Consider the following 6,579-nt stretch of genomic DNA (forward strand, 5'->3'; position numbering starts at 1 on the left):
ATTCTCAGGACTCGTGACTTGACTTGGACTCGCGGACTGATGACTCGTACTTGGACTCGGACTCGAGGATATAAAATCGGACTTGAGCATTCATTAAATGAATGACGTTGGATGAAGTGTCTGACTAAATAGGTTTTAAAATTTGATATAAGATGTTACACTTTTCCTGTTTTGGGCTCCAAGACCGGACGGGATCTCTTTTTTTCCTGCATATAAGAACGAGCAGAGAGAACCAGCCGCGCGCTCTCACCGTCTTCAAACAACACGAGCTCCCTCCTCTAATATTAATCAAAATCAATTGACACGTTAGTAAAAGGTCGGAAGACCGAAGTTTTACGTAGATCATTCAGAGATTTTTTCTCCTGAATTACCGCGAGGTGTGAATTGTGCTGAAACAATAAAAAAAAAAAAAAAACGTTTGCCTTATCTTCTCTGAAAAGCGTTCCGCACATTCAGCTGACATTAGCCACAATTTCAATAAACGAAAAGACCTATCTAGTGATGAAATTTTTTCTGTGTTGACACAAATCTTGTCCTGTCCTAAACTGCCGAGATAATCACACAAGGCGTGCCGTAGGCTACACGTCCATTAATGACACGTCCAATTCGCGAACTAATGACTCCTTTGAACGATTCACTTTAATGAATGGTTAAAACAACTGTCCTTCTGTCCAACAACGAACTCACGAGACGTCTGAATCGGTGTATAACAAATCGGTAACACTTTACAATAATGTTCCATTTATTAAACTCTAGTTAACTACATTAGTTAACATTTAGGCTACTATTAATAAACTGCACTTCTACAGCATTGTTAATGTTAATTTTAACATTTAGCCTACTAATAGCCTACATTATTGAAATCAAAAGTTTTTATTTATATTTATTTATATTGTATTTATTTATTTATTATTTATAATTGTCAACACAGTGGTGTCATTTTTGTTTAATGTAGACCCTCTTTTATAATTATATCAGCTCTTTAAAGGTGCCAGAGTAGAGAAATGTAGGCAGTCTTGAAATATAACAAAGACTCAACCTTGATGACTCATCTCGGACTCGAACACTGGGGACTCGAGACTCGACTTGGACTCGAACTCAGGTAATGGTGACTCGACTCGGACTCGACTCGGTCTCTTCTTTGGTGACTCGGACTTGGACTTGGACTCGGACTCGAACACGGGGACTCGAGACTCGACTCGGACAGTTGGTGACTCGACTACAACACTGAAATGTGGAGAGGTTGTGAGCAAAAAAAGAAACAGGCTCAGTCCAAAAAGTGTGGAAAAAATATTGTTCCCTAATAAAAATTGAGTGTTCCCTATCTCACATACCCCCTGGCCATAGTTACAAAGGCACACCCAACTTGTGCTATATTTTCCGTTTGTGTGTGTGTGTGTGTGTGTGTGTGTGTGTGTGTGTGTGTGTGTGCGCACTAGATTTATTTCACTCGTCTTAAAGCCTCCTGTCCACTATCTAGCCATTTAAATGCAGCCTTGGCACTTCACCAGGCGAGGTCGCTGTTACTGAAGCTTAGAGTAACAAACCCATTTTCAAAACAATTCTTCTAATACCCCTTTTCCACCATCACTGAACCACATTTCCCCCTTTTCCACTAAAAAAGAACTGGTTCGGAACTGGTGCTGGTTCAAAGTTGGTTCAACTTGCGAACCTTCTCAGAACCTGTTTGTTTTTCCAATGACTAGAGAGCCCAGCGAACAACGTCGTTATGTCACTGTGTACGTTGCCATAGGCTACGTCTTACCTTCACCAAAGCTTCATTTGCCCATCACTACCACAGGGTGAGCGCCACCTGCTGACCTCACTAACACCTCCAGCAGCAACATGGTTTTCCCAGGAGGTCTCCCATCCAGGTACTAACCAGGCTCAACCATAGACAGTATATAAACTGGACACAGCGACCCCATTGGATTCAACGGAGACAAGTGAAGGCAAATAGAAGCTCGTACTTCCTGATGGTCGAGCGTACTGCGCAGACTCAAACTGAGCTTGACGACGTAGATGTGACGTGAGCAAACCGTCTGTCTTCTAGTGGCTGTGTCAAGCGAAATCTGAATCATTCCCTTCCGAAACTCGCAGAGACGGAGAGTGTGAGTAGGAGCTGTCCATGAGATAGCAGCAGGAGAAACTTTTGCTAAGTATTCTGATTAATTACTTTGTCATTTTGCCTCCACATCCCCCCGATTGCCCGCGAGCTTCTCCTCCTGTCCATACGGTAATTCTCTACTGTGCGACAGAGAGTCGCGTGGGTATGACGCAATCGTTAGCCTACTTTTACAAAAACTGCTTCTACGGGGCCATAACGTAACATACAAGGTAATGGAGCCTTTTATACATTTTCGTGTTTCTTTAGAAATAAATAATGGACAAATGGAGTCTTCAAACGCTTCAGATGTGAAGATATTCGCTGTCAAAGTGACGTCAAAATGAATGGGAGTCAATGGGATGCTAACAGCACACTCAAAAAAATAAATTGTTGAATGAACATGATTTAATCGTAGCACCCATTATGCATCTAATCAAATCAAGTAAACTTGGAAAGCTCTGAATATTTTATTTGAACACAATATTGATTTGTAGGTTAAACATGATTTTAATATGTCAGTGCAACTTCTCTACAACTAATTGAATCAAAATGTTTGTATTGTGTTAGACTAATCAAATTTATTCTCATTCACTCAAAGCACTTCCATTCAACAAAATTCTGCCTTGTTACATCAACTAGTTAATGTCTTGTTCATGTATGGTTTTGGTAGTTTAATGAATATCTATCTTTTTGTTTCAATTAGATTTGTTTTAGATGACGGCACTAAAGCCCAATTTATACTTCTGTGTCGAACTCACGCCGTAGCTACGTCGTAGGCTGTGTGTAGCGCGCGTACCCTTCGGTGTACCCTGACGTGCACCTCTCCAAAAATGTAACAACGCGTCAACTCTACGCGGATGCAAGCGCTGTGATTGGTCTGCTAGGATCGCTCCCTGGGGTTTCACATGCTCCCTCTGCATGTGTAATTGCGCGTCAACGTGGACAACGACGCAGAAGTATAAATGAAAACCAACGCGTAGTCTATAGCGTAGAGACTCCGGCGTAGGTCCGACGCAGAAGTATAAATCAGCCTTAAGCATGACATTACCAGAACTTCAGTAATCTATAAAAAAAAGTACAGAAAACATGCAAACAATTAAAAAAAAAATTGAATTTTATTTGAGCTCAGGTTCAAACAGTATATCAGTCCAAATAACAGAGCACAAGCCTGTGCAATGCTACTCATTTCACTGAGGACTTCCACATCTTCAATTATGACACCAATGTCTGCTGGGTAATTGTCAGACAGCTCCCCCACAGTTTGCTCCAAGGTACTTTGTGACTCAATGTCTGAATCCTGTGGGACGAAATACATGAAAGATCACAAACAAAAATTAGCTCAAATATTGATCACAAGAATTGCACATTATACACTCACTGGCCGCTTTATTAGGTACACATGTTAAGTAAACGTCAATCCGATACAGGAAAATTTATTCTACATTTACAAGGTTATAATTTCTCAGGTTTTAAGTTGAAACTGTCAGAAAGGTGATAATTCTACTATGTTTATTATTGAGGTCACAGTGGGTGCTGGGCTGTCATTGCAGTGCATTATATTATAAGATTGTTATAATTTATTTGGCCACCATATTTAAAATGAATGAGGTGGCTAAAACATTAGAACCATCTTAGAATATAATGCACTGCAATAAAACAAAAGCATGCATGTACAGTTTCTGATGCCATTTCTTTTTTATGTAAATTAAGCCCCAAGAGAGCTCAACCGATATGAATAAAAAAAAAAAAAATTGACTTAGTGCATCAACCAATTCACATAAGAACTTTGTCATGGTGTACCCTCAGTTTCCTATAAATTAACAATTTGTCCAGCTCAGTTATTTGACAAAGTTATGTGTTCTCTTATGTCACATGTTTGTAGTAGCAAATAGGGAAAAACACGGCCCAAGTACAGATTCAATGGGCTTTTGAAGCTGTATTTTCTCATCAACTCACCATATATGCCTTCACTAGTTTTTCAGGGTCTTCTTTCAAGTAGGTGCACAGAGACTTGATGACACAGGCTCTTCGGGTATGCAGTGTCATCCTGTGGGGTGGGGACACGATTAACTCAAACTTAAATTTAAATATACACAAACATAATGATTGCCGCTTACAAAACAATGGTATATTTTATAATGCTTAAGTAACTTGTACCTACAACTCTCCTTTGCAACACACTGCCACATACATGTCCCTGAAAGAGAAAGAAAAGGAAAGTTCAGTAATCAAGGATAGTTAGTTGTACATTACTGTATGTGAGTGTTAAGAAAAACTACTTACCATGTAAAAAAGGTGAGGTTCACACCAGAAGAGCAAGGGGCCAGCCGCCAGCTTTATATTGTGATGCATTTCTTTTTTGTATGAAGGAAAGGAACATTTTCACTGTGAAAAAAAAGTGTCTAAAAGTTAATCTGCAAAACTGCAACTTATTTACCCTAATGTGTATGCTAAGGCCAGAAAACAGAAAAACACATAACACAAGCAGTATTCTCCTAATTTCAAAGACTGACTTTAAAAACTGGGCCAAAGAAAATACCACTACTGGCTGTTGTTACTAAATATCAAGTGTTTTACTTATATTAATAACCATATTTCCTGAATAAAACCATGCAAACCTATTCCATCATGACTTTAATTATAAACTATTCCTTTTGTTAGGACATTTCAAATGTATGGTCGACTGCATCATAGATTGTACTTGACAATTTTTGCATACTGTATTCAATAAGCATGTGGCATTTTGGAACTAGGCCTATGTTTGAAAAGACAGAAATGTCTAGTTACAGAACGTTTAAAGTAATATTTTTTCTGATATACACATGAAGGGCCAGGCCAATATTAGTTAATTTAGATAATAACAACAACAGTCCCTCCGTTGACACACTCTCAGCAAAATCTCAAAAGAGAAATAAATAAAGCTCTAAACGTTAGCAGTAACATGAAAGGATAGATGAGAAGTGCACATTGATCATTCAACATTAACTTCTGTTGTTTCTGATGTAACCGATAGATTATGTAAATATACCCCGGGTATGTCGTAAAAATGCCACATTAGGCATAAACCAGCTAACGTCACACTAACTTACAAACAGAAAAAAAAACGAGTGCATGGTGTGTTCGACTCTGCATTCACCTTATCTCCTGTTTTACCCTCCCATGGTTGAGGTAGAGTTCAGGTTTAACGTGGGTTATGTAGTAAATAGTTAGGCGCGTAGCTAACATTGAATTGTGACAGAAATGCACAAAATTGTAGCGCATATATTAACGTTAAGGTGAAACTCGTATCGACGAAGACACATGATTGAACCCAACATAGCCTATGCTTCAAGTATGGGAAAATAAACCTGCAGAAACATCGCCACAGTGTCTAATAACTTATTTTTAATCTATAATCCCACAGTATTAATTATAAACAGGTACATATCAAGTACTTACCCTCTATATCAAGGATGCAGAACAATTAGACCGCTCACAAAACTCCACTTATAGCCGTCTCTGGACTCGCGTGTGCCCGAACTTCCCGCCGTAGTGCTGAGCATGCGCAGTGACTCACCAGGCAGAGAGAATTGTTGATATGAAGCGCTTCAGTCTCGTTGAATCAACAAGTGCTGATCTAATTCATTTAATTATTTCTTAATTTAGTTACAAGTAACAAGAATGAATCATTTAACAGAAGTAAACTTGTTATATTCTTATTAATCAGACATATTTGTATCATGCAAATCAAGCAAGTGGCTAGTTGACTTTTTTGAGTGCAGGTGATGGTCCGCTAGCCAATGGCGGCGCCCGGGGGTACCTTCAAACTAATATGGAACGCTTACCCACTGGGCTCAACCCTATAGCTTCAGTGGGCAACCAATCTTGGGCTACAGGGTAATATGGCTTTTGAAACTCCGCCCTTTGTGCCAGCAACAGCATCTCATTTGCATTTAAAGGGATACTCACTAAAGCGGCACGTTTTTCTCAGCCCCAAAAAATTATCATTTAAACTTGCTGTAAAAAATGATCTGTTGGGTATTTTAAGCTAAACCTTCACATCCACACTCTGGGGACATCAGAGACTAGTTTCACATTTGAAAAGGGGCATAATAGGTGCCCTTTAACTCTGGGGATTTTGCTGTGTAGAACTACAGTAACCATCATGTTTACACACAACACCTCTGCACTTCGATTTGTCTCGACATTGTGACAAAAGAGCTGTCAGGCAATAAATGGGAAAACGAAGTAACTTGCGTTACTTATTTGAAAAAATAACTTAGATATGTTGTTGTAAATTTTTTAAAGTAATACGTCACTTGACTAGTTACTTGATAAAGTATTCTGATTACGTAACTCAATCTACTTGTAATGAGTTACCCCCAACACTGCCCCCATCTAATTTTTCTTCTGTTTGCAGCATTTACAGCATCAGATATAAACACCCAACTCCTCCCTCTTGAGAAATCTTCCTCAACTTCCTTTACAGGTAA

The 6,579-nt window shown here is 39.1% G+C and overlaps 1 long non-coding RNA gene across 1 annotated transcript; it reads right to left on the minus strand.

Moving 5' to 3' along the window:
* Positions 1 to 2,735: 2,735 nt before the first annotated feature.
* On the minus strand, positions 2,736 to 4,684 carry LOC311296653. The gene is made up of 4 exons (XR_014628653.1): positions 4,391 to 4,684; positions 4,265 to 4,304; positions 4,064 to 4,154; positions 2,736 to 3,404 (listed from the first exon to the last, which is right to left on the minus strand). It is a non-coding gene; the product is annotated as an uncharacterized lncRNA (long non-coding RNA).
* Between the last annotated feature and the right edge of the window lie 1,895 nt (positions 4,685 to 6,579).

This window comes from Rutilus rutilus (genome assembly GCF_951802725.1).
Source record: "Rutilus rutilus genome assembly, chromosome: 1".
Classification (NCBI taxonomy): domain Eukaryota; kingdom Metazoa; phylum Chordata; class Actinopteri; order Cypriniformes; family Leuciscidae; genus Rutilus; species Rutilus rutilus.